The following is a 17489-nucleotide window of genomic DNA, read 5'->3' on the forward strand; positions in this document are numbered from 1 at the left end:
ATTGTTATGAATTTCCTCAGATAATTAAATTGGGGGTGATCTTTCCTTCTTATTTGTTGGTCACAATGATTCCCCTTCATGTACCTTACTCAATCCCAAGGACATTGAATATACCATGGGCATTCTTCCCTTTCTTCTAACTGGGTGCCCTTTCTGTCTGCCTTTAGTCAATCATACTAAGCATATCCTGCATTTACTTTTGTATCTATTTATTTCTTCATGTCTATGTCTTGCTTCCCTAGGATTATAAAACTCTTGAGACTTTAGGATCATCGTTCATACATTTAAATTTGGAAGGGACCTTAAAAGTGGCTAGGAAGAGAGAATGTGGAGGCCATGAGTATAATTAACTTTTTTTGAAATTTGGCTAGGAAGTGTAACGATTGGAATGACGCCATCTGCTGGAGACTTACTGTAGCAAAACTCCGCCATGAGGAGAACGCGTCTGAAGGCAAGATATGCAGCTCTTTGGCTTCGGGAAGTGATATTTGCTTGTGGGAAGAAGGGGGGGAGAGGCAGACTCTCACTCTCTTTCCTCAGGACTCCGGTGGAGAAGGGAGCAAGAAATGCGCTCTCCCTTTAATAGATAGATAAATCTAGGCCTTTCTTTTTCTCTTCACCAAATTCTTATTCTCCTTAATAAATGTTTAGAAGTCTAACTCTTGCTAAAGCATATAATTTATTGGCAACCACTCATTGATACTTTAGACAGTATAGCTAGAATTTTACCCCTTACAGAAGGAAGGAGAAAAATAGCCCATGTAAGTCATGTGCCCACAGAGCAAATAATGACATTTCCCTATGTCTGGAAAGAGCTAGGGGTCCTAAATCCATTGCTGAGCTTAATTGTTTGGAAACACTTGTTCTGAGTTGGTCTCCTTGGGATTATGGCAATATGAGTAGCCATAACACTTTAATAACTATAATAGAGGGCCTGAAAAAATTATTTTTTACTCTACATAAGTAGAGTTTGTGCTAGAAGGATCCTGCTCACTCTCTCTCTTTTTCTCTCACTCCATAATATGTGTACACACGCACATATTTACATACATATATATGTATAGATAATTTATGTGTATATACCATGCACACACATATATGCATACAGATGTATGTATGTATACAGGCATACATACATATGTACATTTAATTGGAGGCAAGTGTTTTTTTTCAAACAGCATTAGAAGGGAGTGCATACACTGAACCCCATATTAATTATATCTCAGGTATCAAAGACCTTGTAGATGTGATAGTTGGAAATGTTAAGGGAACTGTGGAGAACAGGAGAAACATAAATGATTGAACCTGAGCAACGTTTCAAATTTCAGAAAGGAAAAAAAATAGTAAATTCTGAAAATTAGGAGTCAGTGAACTTAGTAAAATTTTTTATTGTGTGATTGAATGGACATTTAGGAAAAAAATGTTGATAACTTGGAGCCATGAACGATGAGTTGTAAAAGAACAATCTCTTTTACCCTCTGAATCTTCCCTCCCTTTTAAAAATAGCATTGCTGAATTGATATGTAAAATGATTCTGGCAAATATGTAATCACAAAATTAAAAAAAAATGTTTTAGAGATAATTTGGCCTAAATTTCTCATTTCACAGATGAGAAAACCTTTAGTATAACCTCATGAACAAGATAAAGACAGATAAACTGCATGAACAGACAATTAGATTTCTAACTGGGTAGGTCACATCACACCTGAAATATGGTATCCAGGCCTTGGAATCACTTTTGTTTTTAAGGTTAGGCTTTCAAGAGGGAATTTTGAGTAGGGGGATTGTAATGCCTTTTGTAAATCTTTTTTTCTTCAGTATTTTTTTGGGAGGGGTTAGACATTTGGGGTTAAGTGACTTGCACAGGGTCACACAGCTAGCAAGTGTCAAGTGTCTGAGGTCTGATTTGAACTCAGGTCCTCCTGACTCCAGGGCCAGTTCTCTATCCACTGTGCCACCTAGCTGTCCCCTCCCCAATTATTTTTAACCTGTGATTTCATTGGTACATGAAGCTCTTGAAACCATTGCAGGTAGACAGATACTTTATGAAGTTAAAGTCTTATCAATTTATCTGGGGGCATTGCAAGGTTAATGACTTGCTCAAGGACAAACAGTATGTGTCTGAGGAAGGATCTGCATTTAGATCTTATAGGCTTTAAGGACAGCCTTTAATCCACTATACCACATCTGCCTCTCTTAGAACCATAATTCAAAACAGATTTTGACAAGTTGGAATATGTCCAGATAAGAGTAACCAAGTTATAAGACATGGTAGTTCTCAAATATCTGATTATGTTCATGTAGAAAATATAGTAGACTTATTTTGTATTATTCCCAAAGATATAACTAAACCCAGAGGGTTACAGAGAGGTAGATTCAGACTTACAAAAGTAATGTGGCATAGAGGGGCAGTCAAAAGAGACCTAGTTTCAAATCTTCTCTTACTAGTTCACATGAATTTGGGCAAATGACAACATTTTTCTAACTCTCAGTTTCCTCATCTATAAAATGGCAGTAACAAAGGGAGCGTTCAGTTGTTTCAGTCATGTCTGACTCTTTGTGACCCCATTTGGGATTCTCTTGGCAAAGATACTAGAGTGGTTTGCCATTTAGTTCTCCAGCTCATTTTACAGATTAGGAAACTGAGGTAAACAGGGTTAAATGACTTGCTCAGGGTTATACAGCTAGTCACTATCTGAGGCTGAATTTGAACTCAGGTCTTCTGGGCTCTAGCACTGGTACTCTATCTACTCTGCCACTTAGCTGCCCCAATAATAAGGGTACCTTCCTCAAAAGATTATAGTGAGAATCATACAAGGTATTGTTTTTAAAACATTTTGAAAACCCTAAAGCATTATACAAATCAAGAATGCTGATTAATAAATTGATGTCCACCTTGAGGGAGGTATCATTTAGCCTGCCATAAAATTCTGTCCAAATGTTAGCTGTTGCTATAAGAGAAAGATCTTAGCGTTTGAATTATTCCAAAATGAAAGATTACCAATAGCCCTAGAGATATTCAGAAAGACTAGATGATACCTTGTCATAGCATTCAACAGATTCATGGAAATGCTTGAATCAGAAATTGTAGGGCCCTGATAATTTTGCATATGATAATATGCCCTATTCTCACTTATGACTTGCTTTCATTGATGCTCCCTCCTGTCTTTGTTGAAAGAGTTCTGTCTTCCTGCTGTTCAGCTTTTGACTCAGGTTCATGCTCTTTGAGTTACTAGCTTTTGCTTTTTACCTAAAATAAGTTTTATTGATATTATTAGTTTAATAAACCACCATAGTATCCCATGTATCCCTTTCTTTTGCCCTCTCTAAGAGATATACCCCATGATAGTATTTTTTAAAAGGAAAAAAAAGTCATCACAAATGATGCATACATTGAAAAATACTGAAAACATGAACAATGTATAAAACCTGTGGACTTCCTAACTTCATGAAGGGGTAGGTGGGGTACCTTTTAATATCTCTTCATAGGAGTTCTACTTGATCTTTATAATTTTATTACAATTACTTTTAATTTTTTTGGTGTCATTCTTTCCATTTAAATTGTTTTAGTTATTGTACATATTGTTTTTGTGTCCCTGCTTACTTCATTCTGCATTGGTTCATAAAAACCTTTCCATGCTTCTATGTATTCATAATACACATCATTTGTTATAGCACAGTAAAATTCAATTATATTTATATACCATAGTTCATTTTGTCATTCCACAATTGACAGGCATCAACATTGTTTCCAATTATTAGCTATCACAAAAATGTTGCAAAAATATGTTTGTATATGGGGATATTTTTATTATCAATTGCTTCTTTGGGGTATAATCTCTGGTGTCGTCTTAGATTCAAAGGGCATAAAAATTTAATTCACTTTATTTGCCCAATTCCAAATTGTTTTCCAAAAAGGTTGTACCATTTCACAGTTCCACCAAAAATGTATTAGGATGTTTACCTTTCTTCAAATTCTCTGACATTGGCTGTTGTAATTTTTTTTTTCATTTTTGCCAAAGTGCAGGGAGTAAGGTATGACATCAGGGCTGTTTTTATTTGCCTTTTTGATCATAAGTTATTTGGAACATTTTAATGTGGTTATGAATATTTTGCAGTTCTTTTGAAAATTGTTTGTTCTTATATTTGACCATTTATCTATTGGTTAATGGGTATTAGTAATACACACACACATACACACACACACACACACACTCAGTATCAGAGAAGTTTGATATAAAGAAATCTTTTTTGTGCAATTTGACCATTTACCTTCTTCTAGATGCATAAATGTCCTTTCCTCTGTACTTGAAGGTCGTTCTCCTGATGGTGTGCAGAACTTGTGTCTTTGAATTAAATTAAGTTCAACTAGTATGTATTTTGTACTTTGTGGTTTTTCCTCCTAGAGGAGATCTGTTGATTCTTTCTATTGGAATTTCATTTACTATGTTCAGAAGTTTCAGTCACTATTTTTTTTTACTATTTTCTTGACTATAATGCTAGTTTCCCCCCCCCCCCAATGTTCTTCTGGGAGATCTATTTCCAGAAGACAACCTTAGGTTGTCCCTTTACATCTTCTTTTTGAATTCAGTATATTTTGCTTACATAGTGACCATGTTTTCTATTAATGTTATTGGGTTATTTTTTTTTTGCTTCTCTTCTTTAAATTGCCCTTTTGTGTAATTGTTTTCTTAATCTATTGTTTTCCTTTTTGTTTCTCTGGCAAGGCTTGCCATTGCAGATTAAAGTTTTTTTTATTCAGTTTATTATTATTTTTTGTTGTGCAGGACATAGATTCTACTCATAAAATTTTCATTTCTCTTTTAAACCATTTGGCATGAACAGAATGTCATTTTGTGTTCTTAAAGTACACAAGGTCCTCTGTCTCATCAAATATCCTTTTACTTTAATTGTTGGTTCATAAATGCCTAAATTTCTTGACTAGATTTGGAGGCCATATTTTCTTCTGTTGGCAATGTTTTTCCTATTGACTTATCTGTTTATCTTCAAGGTCTTTGAGTTTTCTTCTTCATAAAATCTTTGGTATTTTCATTCTATCCCTGCCCCCTCCCTCTGCTTTATGTTTCTTATTCACTTTCTGACTCCTTCCTCTCCGATTGCGCTTTCTTTGGGAGTTGGATCTTAATGCATCTCAGGCTCCTCCCACACTGGAAAATTAATGATTCCACAAACTAGGTTTCTGTCCCAATTTACTTTTGGTTGCTTAGAACTTGTCCCATCTGGATACTGTGCTCTTAACACTAGTCTCAGTGGAGTGCCATATAGTTTCTTTTTTTTTTTTTAATTTTTAAATTTTTTTTTTTTTTTTTAGGCTATGGGGGTTAAGTGACTTGCCCATGGTCACACAGCTAGTAAATGTCAAGTGTCTGAGGCCGGATTTGAACTCAGGTACTCCTGACTCCAGGGCCGGTGCTTTAACCACTGTGCCATCTAGCTGCCCACCACATAGTTTCTTACACACAGTATATTCTGTCTTGATAACCCATCCCACTCACTTTGTTCCTAAGTTCTCTGACCTAGCAACAGAAATTCAGAGCCTGTTCAGAGCCCTGACAGTTTATAGCTTTGCAGCACTGGTGCTTCTGGGTTGCATGCCCCAAGTAGATTTTTGCTTTTGAAGTGTTGTGGCAAGTTTGAATGTGGAGTTCTGTGTAAAGTTTTGTGGACTAGAGCTGGGGTCTCCCCAGAACTGGAGAGAGGGAGGTGGGACTGAGATACAGAAGTGGATTTTGACATACACCTGTGTCATTTCCTTGGGTTTGCTATTGCAGCTGTGTTGCTAATAGCATAGGAAGTTTGGGAGGGGTGCTTAGTGAGCTCAGAGTTAGTGAATGTGAGCTCCTATTTTTGTTTTTTAACCTTCTTTTAATTATGGGTATCCCAACTTTGGAAACAACTGAAATTATTTTATCTTAGTCACATAATTTATGATAAGTTTCAGACATTTTGGGGATCAGAGAAAATGTCCATTTTGCCATTTTTTACTCCCATGATTTGCAAGTCTCTAGCTTTTGCTTTTATTGATCTATTTTTTCAATAAGACTTTTTTCCTACTCTCCATAAATGAAGGTCAAGTACTATATTGTTTCTCTGATCATCTACATTCTCTCATAGTTTTTTTTTTTTAACCATTATCACCTGTTGACATCTTTGACATCCCTGGTCTTCTACTTTCTTGGCTTTACTGTGGCTTATGAAATTTGTCCCAGAGCTCATGTCAGTCCTTATATCATCTCCTCCAACTCCAAGAATCCATAGTCTATGACATTTCACTGAAATTATGGTAAACATTTCATAAAGGAAATCTTCTAGAGTAGCAGGGTTCATCAATACTTTCTATCAGTATATAATAACTTTCTGATAATTATTTTACCCCTCAAATTCTTACTTTATTCCAAAATAGGTTAGAAGCCTCCTAACTAACACACTATGCTATAGATATCACAAATATCAATGATTTAGATCTGGAAATTACCTTAGAAATGATGTAGTCCAATCCCAGTTTTAGAAATAAAGTGACTGAAGCCTAGAGTAGTGACTTGCCCACACAGGCAGTAAGTGGTAGATACAGAGCTTGAACTTAGGTCTTTGGAGTCTAGATCCCAAGCTAGCTCTACTGCAGATAATATCTCCTTTTAACTAGATGGGTGAAATAATTTGATTCTGAGATAAGGAAGCTAATTTGATGAATTCATTCTGTGAAAATCCTCCTGATATACAATTACATTTTCTAGGAAGTATAGTATAAGGTCTATGACAGAACAATTGTATTCAACAATATCTCATTACAGAAATGATATAAAGTAATTTGAATCTATATAGAACCTGTAAGGATTCTATTTGATAAATTGTTTAATCATAAAAATGTCAGGGGTCCAAAATTGAATTTGATACCAAAGAATGATGGGATCATCTATGCATACAACTGGGTTTTTCTTTTTCCTGTGTATTTCCTCCTTAGTATGTAAGAAAGAACATGACTCTTCATTGGAAGATAAAGGCTTTGATTAGCTTCTTTTCAGTGTCCTTAGTTGATCTTCATGTTCTAGTTTAGTCTTCATGCTGTTTGGTTAGTATCAAATAGTTTTTAAGAAACATATGTCTTAGGATAATACCCTATGTTGTCAACAGATTTTCCAAATAGGGAAGTGCTGTAATTTGAAGACAAAAATTGGACTGCTGGTTAAGACGATTTGTACAAAGTCATACAGAGCAAATTGTACATATCTTTGAAAAACAAAATATTTAAAATTCATATTTTGATGGCTGTTTTAATGCCATTGATATATTATACTTTAAAGTGTAATAACTTGAAAATTCAATTCATGTAAGCAAATAGCCATTTATCTGGCACTAGCACAATGGGAATATAAAAAATAGTTAACAAAATTCTTATTTTTAGAGGTTTACAATCTAGTTAGTGAGGGCAGACATAGGTTAATTGGTGGCCTATCAAAGGCAAAATATAATAATTTCTAATTTTATTAGACATGAGACTATTGCCTTTACTTTGGTCATTATTTATTGAGTTCACACACATTTCACAGAATTTCATAGATGAAGGGAATGGTTTGAAAATTTCTGGCCCAATATTTTCCTAGAAAGAAAATCATTCTACAACATACCTGAGAAGTAGCCATTAAACCTTAATATAAAGACTTCTGGCCAAAGGAAGTCACTTATACCTGAGAATGGCTAGTCCACATTTTTATAGTTCTGAGTTTTAGGAAGTTTTTCCAATTTTTGACTTCCTCTGAGTATCTTTCTCATATTTCTCCCAGTATCATTCTCTAAGACCAAGTAGAGCAAGTTTAATCTCTCTTCCACATGATAGCCTCTCAAATACTTGAACAGAATGATATTTCTAGTATTCCCCCCTCCCCAGACCCTTTCTTTAGATTAAACAATACCAGTAACCACAATAAATTTTCTTTAAAAAAATAAAGATTTTTATTTATAGGTTTGAGTTCCACATTTTATCCCTCCTTCTCTCCTTCCCCTCTCCCCTCCTTGAGGTTGTAAACAAGGAGATATGGGTTATACATGTACCATGTACCATTATGTAAAAACATTACTGTACTAGTCATTTGGTACAAGAAAACTTGAGTAAAAGAAAAAATGAAAGAAAGTGAAAAATAGCATGCTTCAGTCTGTGTTCCATCAATATCACTTCTTTCTTTGGAGGTGGATAGTATGATTCATCATTAGTCCTTTGGGATTTTCTTAGATAAGTGTATTGCTGAGAATAGTTAAATCATTCACATCAAATCATATTGCTGTCACTGTGCACAATGTTTTCCTGGTTCTTCTGTTAATGTCATTATACATCAGTTCATATAAGTCTTTCCAAGCTTTTCAGAATTCATCCTGTTTGGCAGGGAGGCAAAATTCAGTTCTTGCTCTCAAGGAGCTTATATTTAACAATAGATAATTGGACACGAAGTCAGGAAGACAACTTCAAATTTCACCTCAGAAACTGTGTGATTCCCCCAAAAAAAGCCACTTATCCTCTTTTAACTGTAACTTAATAATCGTGTTCAATGGATTAGCTAGTTGCTAGGCCAATAATTATTTTGCCATGGAAACCCAGAAAACAAAGATAAACGTTAAATACTCTCTAACTTCTCTGCCATCTGCTTCTACATTGGCAGTGGGGATGTGGTAGGAAATTGGGTAGCATACTAAGAAAGGCTATAAAAATTAACTATTTATCTGAAGTCTTTGTCAGAAGAAGAATAAAGAAATACCCTACTGAAGGGATTGTACCACAATAATATAGACATTTTTTTCTGGTAGAATGTTAGCTCCTATTTCACTTTTGTCCTTGTATTCCCAATGCCTAGTAAAGGGCCTGGCACATAGATTATAAGTGTTGTTGAGAAGAGTTGAGTAGAATATAATAGCATAGAATAGAATAAAGTACAGCAACTCTGGATAGGATAGTGAGGTATATGACAGGGCAGGATAGATCATGAGAGGAAAGAACAGGATAGAACAACATAACAGGGTAGCCTAGAATAGAATTTTAAAAAATATTAATTCATAAAATGAGTTCATAAAACATTATGAAGTTGCAAAAATAGTAGGATGACTCATAAGAACTCAGAGAGAAGTAAAAGAGTTTAAAGAGTAAGTTTCATCTGGAGTCCAAACAAAAAAAAATATAATTTTATGATAAATGTCCTTATCCTCATGTTTTGAAATGTTTTCAATAGATAAAAGTAAAAAGACTCCTCAGGAAAGATATTTATATCTTATGTATCAATATTAGTTGCAGAAGGTAGAGAATTCTTACAAAGAACTTGAAAATGCTCTCCAAGCCTGAATTAGTCATTGATTTATTGAATTGTTCATTGATTTATAGTCACCGATTGATAAGGAAATGCTTCCTGAAATGGGATAGAAAATTCATCTGCTCATTCTTGCTTTCTACCAATGAATTCATAGCATCATGCTTATACACAGTAGGGGTAGCTATGGGACAGAATTTAATCTTAGCCCTGTTGTTTCTGATATGATCCAAGGACAGGAACTGCAAGATCTTGTTGGGTGAGAACCAGCTCATCTAGTTCTTTGGGTACTAGCCAGAGAAGACCACATTAGGATAATGGTTTAGTCATATTTTGAAAGGGAACAGAGAGTACATAGGCAAAAAATAGAGGGAGGACAGAGGCAGACAGTGTGGGGACAAAAAATGGTGAGCTGAAGGGTAGCAAGCAATGTGGGAATGAGAATGGGGAGGGAGAAGGATATATAGAGTCACATAACTGTGGATCCGAGCTGGGAGTACTTGGCATAGCAGATGGAGTAGTACTTGAGGGGGAGGAGATTGGGGTCCCATTTTTATAGAGTTTTGGTGGCAGATGAGCATACTCTTATCCACACCAATTTTCACTTAGTTCATTAACATGTCCACATCATCTCAAAGGTATCTACACCATCTTTGGTTTTTTTTTTTAATTTGTTTTTGTTTTTTTAAAGTATGCCAATTGGGGTTAAGTGACTTGCCCAGGGTCCCACAGCTATTAAGTGTTAAGCGTCTGAGGCCGGATTTGAACTCAGGTACTCCTGACTCCATGGCCGGTGCTCTATCCACTGTGCCACCTAGCTGCCCTGGGTTAGTTCATTTGTAAAACATGTTGCTGGTTTTATTGTTCTTGTCTGAAGTTTATCTATAGTTTGCCTCCGAGGGTAGTTAGGAATACTGAGGGGTCATTACATTAGTATATAGCTAGCTTCCCCTATTTTAGCACAGTCTCAGAATGTGGCCTGAATTCATTTATGAAGCAGTGAGAGTGGGTTCTATGCACCCCTAATTTTGGAGATAATTTTCAAATAACTTTATCCTTCCTTAATTTATGGGACAGTTTAAAAATAATTTTTATGTTCCCCTGTTGCAACTTTACTTCCTACTATATTTACCTTATGTGAGCCATATATAAACTTACTATACTAACTGATGGGTGGGGCAGGTGGACAGAGAAACCAGAATGAGATATAATTTCAATGCAAAAGCAAATACAAATACTTGTGTAAAACAGGACCTTCAACAAAGAATATTTATTTCATAAGGTATACTTACACATAGGCAAATATACTCCTCTAACATGTGGGAAGCATAATACTCCTCCCTCTTTGCATCACCTGAGTCTCTGGTACGAAATTAAAAATGGATTTACCACTTTATTTTGTATTATTTTAATAAGGTTTAGTCAAATTATTATGTATTAATTATGAAATCATTATGTATTGCTTGTCCCCCTCATTATGTGAGTTTGAGCTCTCTAAACACTGTAACTGAAATCTGTGAATTTGACTGACCATGAGGCAGATGCGCCAACCTGCTCATAGGATGTTTGCCTACCATGAGAATTTCCAAGGGATGTGAATCAGTCTGGTGATAAGATGTTTGCCCACCGCGAGAATTTCTAGAGGATGTTGGTCAAATCTGTTTTTCTCCTGTTGACCTGGGATTTAGAAGGGTTATGGAAATCCATGCTCTGAGTCAAACCAAGAAGAGCCTCCCCCTCAATCCCCAACTCTAGGTCAGACCAATCAGTGCCTCAGATGTCATCTGCATCATTAAATTGTTTTTGGTACCCTATATAATCTACTACCTATATAAAAGAGTTGCTCTATCAGAGAGATCCTTGACTACTGAGAGGTCTTGAATCTAATTTATTGGTAATTGCCAGGCATACTAATAAATTGATCATGCTTACAAACCTGTGCCTCAATTTCTTTTTATCACAAATATTTGTTATGACACTGGGGAGGAAAAGGGAATTAGCTTCATAGCTTAGCTTGGTTCTAGAGCACAGCTACAGTTCAAAAGTCTAAAAACACTCTTGTGCTTGAATCCCAGGTTCCCTTGCTTCTCAGAGCTTCCATGGTGGACCAAATCTCAATCTTCACTCCCAGGTTGATATGGCTGAAACTCTTAGTCCTAGGAAGATCACATCTAGTACTTGAAACTGAGGATGGATAGCACAAAACAGAAACAAATGGCACCAGGCCCATATTTTTTTTTCTTTACCTTGATACAGGGTAAAAGAGAAAGAGCCTGGGAGGGGGCAAGTCCTTCCCCTTCTCACTAGTTCAGTTCATAGAGTCCACATTAGGCATAGTAGACAGGAGTTTCATTAAAAATTAAATCAGGGGGCAGCTAGGTGGCACAGTGGATAAAAGCACCAGCCCTGGATTCAGGAGTTCCTGAGTTCAAATCCGGCCTCAGATACTTGACACTTACTAGCTGTGTGACCCTGGGCAAGTCACTTAACCCCCATTGCCCTGCAAAAAACCCCCAAAAACCAAAAATTAAATCAGAAAGATACCAAAAGGGTGGGGCATGGTCCCAAATTGGACAAATGACTCATTTAAAGTTGTAGACAGCCAGTCAAGTAGGTGATCCTCACCCACATGGTATCCTATACAGTATTACACTTGGAAACTCTAACTTCAGGGCCAAGGTGAGCACAGATGAAATTGGGGAAAAAAGCTCCAATAATTTGGTAAATATGATAGTATAAATGAAAAAGGCCAAAGGTAAATTTACTTTTCACTTTTATATGATGAATATATTTTTTTCAAAATAACAAACATTTAAATGACACTTTTAGGTTTAAAAAGTGCTTTACATATATTACAAATGAATTAGTAAACAATTATTAAGAACCTACTATATGTCAGTCATTATTCTAGGTACTGAGGATGAAAATACAAAGAATGAAATAATCCCTATTTGCAAAGATCTTATGTATCAATGAGATGGATAACAAGTGCAAATATAGTGCATAGTTAAATGCAAGGTACATTTAATGGTGAGGACTAGCAGTTGGGGGAATGCAGAAACCTTTTATTCAGATGATTATTCTTCAGCTTTAAAGTTCTTTGGGTGGGATGCCACTAATGACTTGGATGATCTGTCCAACACTCTTCAATCGAATGTTAATTATATCTAGCCCATTTTGCTATTGATAAGTTATTTTCTATAAGTGTAGTATGGTGTTTAAAATTATATAATTGAAATTAGTTGATCTTTAAATATTTGATAGAATTCACTTGTAATTTCTTTTTCTCAGTTAACCTTTTCAAAAGGGTATTTTTACTCAGAAGGTATAACAGAACTGAGATATTTTATTTTTAAAATTTTTTTGGTGAGACAATTGACATTAAATGACTTGCCCAGGGTCAAACAGTTAGTATGTGTTAAGTATTTGAGGCCAGATTTGAATTTAGGTCCTCCTGACTCCAGGGCCCCAGTGCTCTGTACACTAGCACCACCTAGCTACACCAGTTCTTTTCAATTTAAAGGAGGAGAGGGATTCTAGGAGATAGGAGTAAAGAGGAAGTATTACTGAGGTCCAACTGATAAAAACCAATGCAATAACAGATCAGGAAGAGAGAGAAAAAGAGATAGAGAGAGAGAGAGAGAGAGAGAGAGAGAGAGAGAGAGAGAGAGAGAGAGAGAGAGAGAAGTGGTAAAAAATGAAAGTTAGAACTGAAATTTAAGAGTTGAACGCATACTACTGAAACGGTTTTTGAAGGACAGCCAGTTTTTGAAGGACTGCCCTTTCAGGGAGGAGACCGTGATGAAAAGCCGTGGGCCTGCTGCTGCCCGGGAGAGCCTGGCCAAGCACCTGAGACTTCTCAGCGCACACGTTGGCTCGGGTTTGACGGATTTGGGTGATTGGCTCTGGTTCTCAGTGGGCACTTTGGTTCTCAGCCTGAGAGGCAGTTTTGGGATTCAGTGAGTTTGTATAAAAGAATGTAGACTAAACTTAGATCTAAGACTATTCAATTGTATTTCTACTTTCCTATTTCCCTAATCCGTATCACCTGTTTGTTGGCTAATTAATTCCCAAACAATAAAAGCTAATCCCCCTCTGATTAAAGCTCAGAGGCTTCCTTTCTTACTGGTCTGGGAAATATATAAGGGAAAAAGTTAAAAGGGAAGTTTAATGATCTTATATTCAATTTTAAATCTCACACAGAGAGAAAGAGAGAGACCTATGTAGCCTGGAGTTGTTAGAAAAGGAATCATAGGGGCAGCTAGATGGCACAGTGGATAGAGCACGGGCCCTGGAGTCAGGAGTACCTGAGTTCAAATCCGGCCTCAGACACTTAACACTTACTAGCTGTGTGGCCCTGGGCAAGTCACTTAACCCCAATTGCCTCACTTAAAAAAAAAATTAAATAAAAAAAAAAAGAAAAGGAATCATAGAAAAATTAGGGCTTGAACTCACATATATCTCTCCACTTGCTATCCTGTTAAAGTGTCAGTTGTAGATAGAAGGGTCTCTATAGAGGATAATTTCTGTTTTAATCTCTTAATGGAGAAACCCCCAAACTCTAAGGTATAGTTTGCTACTCCTTGCTGCCATCACTTGTTGATTTCTATTGCTTTAGACATGGTTCTTTAGACACCCATCTACCAAAAAAAACCCAACTGGAATCCCAGGGAAAGACAAATGTCATAGTAAGTGGAAGGGAAAATTGGAAAACAAAAGGAGTAGTAGTTGTTTTCAGTCATGTCTGACAATCTGTGATCACGTTTGGGGTTTTCTTGGCTAGGATGTTAGATTGCTTTGCCAGCCCCTTCTACAGCTTATTTTACAGAGGAGGGAAATGAGGCCAATAAGATCAAGTAACTTGCTCAGGGTCAGACAGAGAATAAGTTTTTGATGCCAGATTTGAACTCAGGTCTTCTTGACTCTAGGCATGGCACTCTCTTGTGCCACCTACCTGCTGCAAAGTAATAAATGCACAGCAAAACTGGGTCTAAAGGACAGGTCACCCCATGGCATCAACTGAGACTCAATTAATTATTCATTTGTGTGTATATGTATGTGTGTGCGTATTATACATATATATACATACATATACATGTACATATGCATGTGTATGTGCATGTTGGTATATGTGTAAATAAATACTTATATGTGCATACTTATTTGTGCACATTTATATATGCATATTTATACATACACATACACATGCACATATGTGCACAAACACATATATGCATTTCCCTTTGTCTTCTTTTCCATTTTCATGACATCTTTTTTCTTTATTCTTTCTTTACCTTTAGGCTTCTTTATTCATGCATTCATCCATCCATCCATCCATCTAGCCATCCAATAAACATATATTAAGCACTGCAATTCATGGTGCTGGGAGTTAGGAAAAATATCAAGATAGATTAAAAAAAGATGTTTACACTCACACAGAATTTTCAATGCAATATGGGGTGATAAGTCATGTACACACATAAATAAAACACACATTTGGATATGTCTTCTTTTATTCTTTTCTTTTTCTTTTCCCCATTTGTTTTATTCCAGGTTATTCCTTTGGTTTGTCAGCTGAATCTCATGACTCCCTTTGTCTTCTGACTATGCTGAAGCCTAAAGAAGTTGGGGAATTGAGACTTAAAAAAAAATTAGAATCCATGGAAGGACTTGAATTTGTGAGATAGAACACATCCTAATCCAGATTGAATTTTTGTTATTTAATGATTCCTGCTTCCTTTCTAGTTAGGATGAAAAGAGGTTAACATTAAGAAAACAGAACAAAACAAATCAAACAACTACCTAGAGTAGCTTTCCTTTCCTCTCAATGCCTCCTGTAGAAAATTCTAGCATATTGCTCTTTTCACATGTTATTTTTTTCATTTTGAGTCTAAGGAAATGTACTTTTGTTTGTATAAGGGAGTCTGACCCTACAGCCCCCTTCCTTAAGCATATTATTTTCTGAATTTGCATGAAACTCAAATACAAAGAATCAAGTTAATTTTAACAAAAGTATTTCTTTTTTACTAATAATTTATAAACGAGTCAAATATAGAAAGATTGAGGCATGTTCCCTTCCATAGCATTTATTATTATATTTAAAAACAATTTATGAAACATAGGAAATAGATATTTCAAACCTGTATAGAATGGAGAATAAAAACCTCTGAGAGGTATAATTGTTATAAATAATACCTGCAACAGCATTATATTATGTCCATCACCTCTCCTTGTGTGCTGTACACATGGCTCTCCAAAAAGAATAGAGGGATATAAAGGTATAATAGAATTAGACTCCACTTCCATTTCCTTTTCTATTCTGCATTTTATTATAGAATCTGTTTCTTTTAGGCATAAACACACATGTATATATTTGTAGCTATTATATATGTGTGTCTGTGTGCATACATGTGCATATATGTACATAGGTACTATTCAGATATTGAGAAAGACATTTAGCGGATATAGATGCACACATATGTGTGTGAGTATATATGTTTGTGTATACACACATACACATTCATACACAATGTGTGAACGTATATATGTATGCACGAATGTATACATGTATAATGTAAATGTATATAATTGAGTTTCATTTCTGTAAATTTGTTTCCATATACATATAAATATACATGCATGTGTGTATATATATGTATATATATATATATATACATAAACAAACAATTATTTTTTACAAAAGATATTTGCTGAGGAGCAATAGCAAAAAAAAAAAGTTAATAAACATTCCATTCCCCAAACCCTGGGGTATATTCTTCCACAAACACAGTCCTTAGGGAGAATGGGTTCATAGCTAAATTACATTAACAACAAAGTAAGAATGTAGAGAACACATGTGGCAAATGGGTATTTCTTGACTCTTGGCCCTGGAAGTCCTTTTTCCCACTGTGGAATCCTTATTTAATTAGCTCTATACTTAAATTATACATATACATTAGGCAGATAAAATGTTAAGTGCCTTCAAGGTAGGGATTGTTTAATATTGTCTTAGTGTCCTCAACACCCAGAATCACACTGTGAGAAAATAATTATTAATAAAGGATTTATTGGGAGGACAAGAGATCAGTTCCACAGTCCTTTGTCCCCTCTTCTCCCCTACCCTCCTCCCACCCCCTATGCCCAGTCCAGAAAGTTCAGATCTTGTCTGGGACAAATCCAAAGGAACAAAAGAAATGGAGACTCCTTTGTCTAGCTCTGTGAAGGACCATACCTAGATAATGGACTTTGCCTTAGGCAACTTGAGTGAGGGTCTTCTCCCTGATGTCATCTGTAGAGTTCATTTTAATTTAGACCACCCTCAAGTCATGTCAACCAATGGGACTGAATAATGCTGACCAATTAGCTTTGACCAATGTATAATGACCCACCTCTATCAAAAGAGGATAAAACCCTTGGACATGCCAGGGTCACTCTCTTGGCTAGCTCTCTGGCCTGGTGCTTGACTCTCTTGGTGGGCTCTCTCATTCTTAGGACAGGGCAGGTCTTCTGAACTCTCCTTGAGACCTTATGTTTTCTCTCTGAGAGATAGCATGGGTATTCTGGGGCTTTTATCCTGCTTCTGCTAACAACCATGTGGTCAATTATTTACTGGCATATATAATATTAATTAATGATAAATGCCTACTGCCAAAACTGGTGCAATAGCTTTTATATATATATACACACACACACACACACATACAAACATATACATACATATATACACACAAATACATATACATATATATACACATATACATATATATTTAATATAAACTTTTACCCTAGTAATTAAAAAACACAGCATCTAGAAATTGGTAAGTGCTTGTTTAATCATAGATCATAAATTTAGAGCTAGCAAGGACCTTTGATGTCATTAAATTCAACTACTTAATTTTATAGATGAGAAAACTGAGGCCCAGAGATGTTAAGTTACTTGCCTAGGGTCACACAATCAGTAAATGTCGGAGGGGTCTTTAAAACACAATTCTTTCTGATTCCAACTGTACCATAATGAATTTTCTAAAGTTATGAAGATTGTAAGTAGGAGAGACATGATTCAAAAAGAGGCAAAAGACAATAGCTGCCCTCAAGAAGCTTACAATCTAATGGGGTAGACAACATGCACACAAAAATATGCAAAACAAGCTATATACTAGATAAATAGGAAATTAACAG

The sequence above is a fragment of the Dromiciops gliroides genome, chromosome 1 (assembly GCF_019393635.1).
Source record: "Dromiciops gliroides isolate mDroGli1 chromosome 1, mDroGli1.pri, whole genome shotgun sequence".
Lineage (NCBI taxonomy): Eukaryota > Metazoa > Chordata > Mammalia > Microbiotheria > Microbiotheriidae > Dromiciops > Dromiciops gliroides.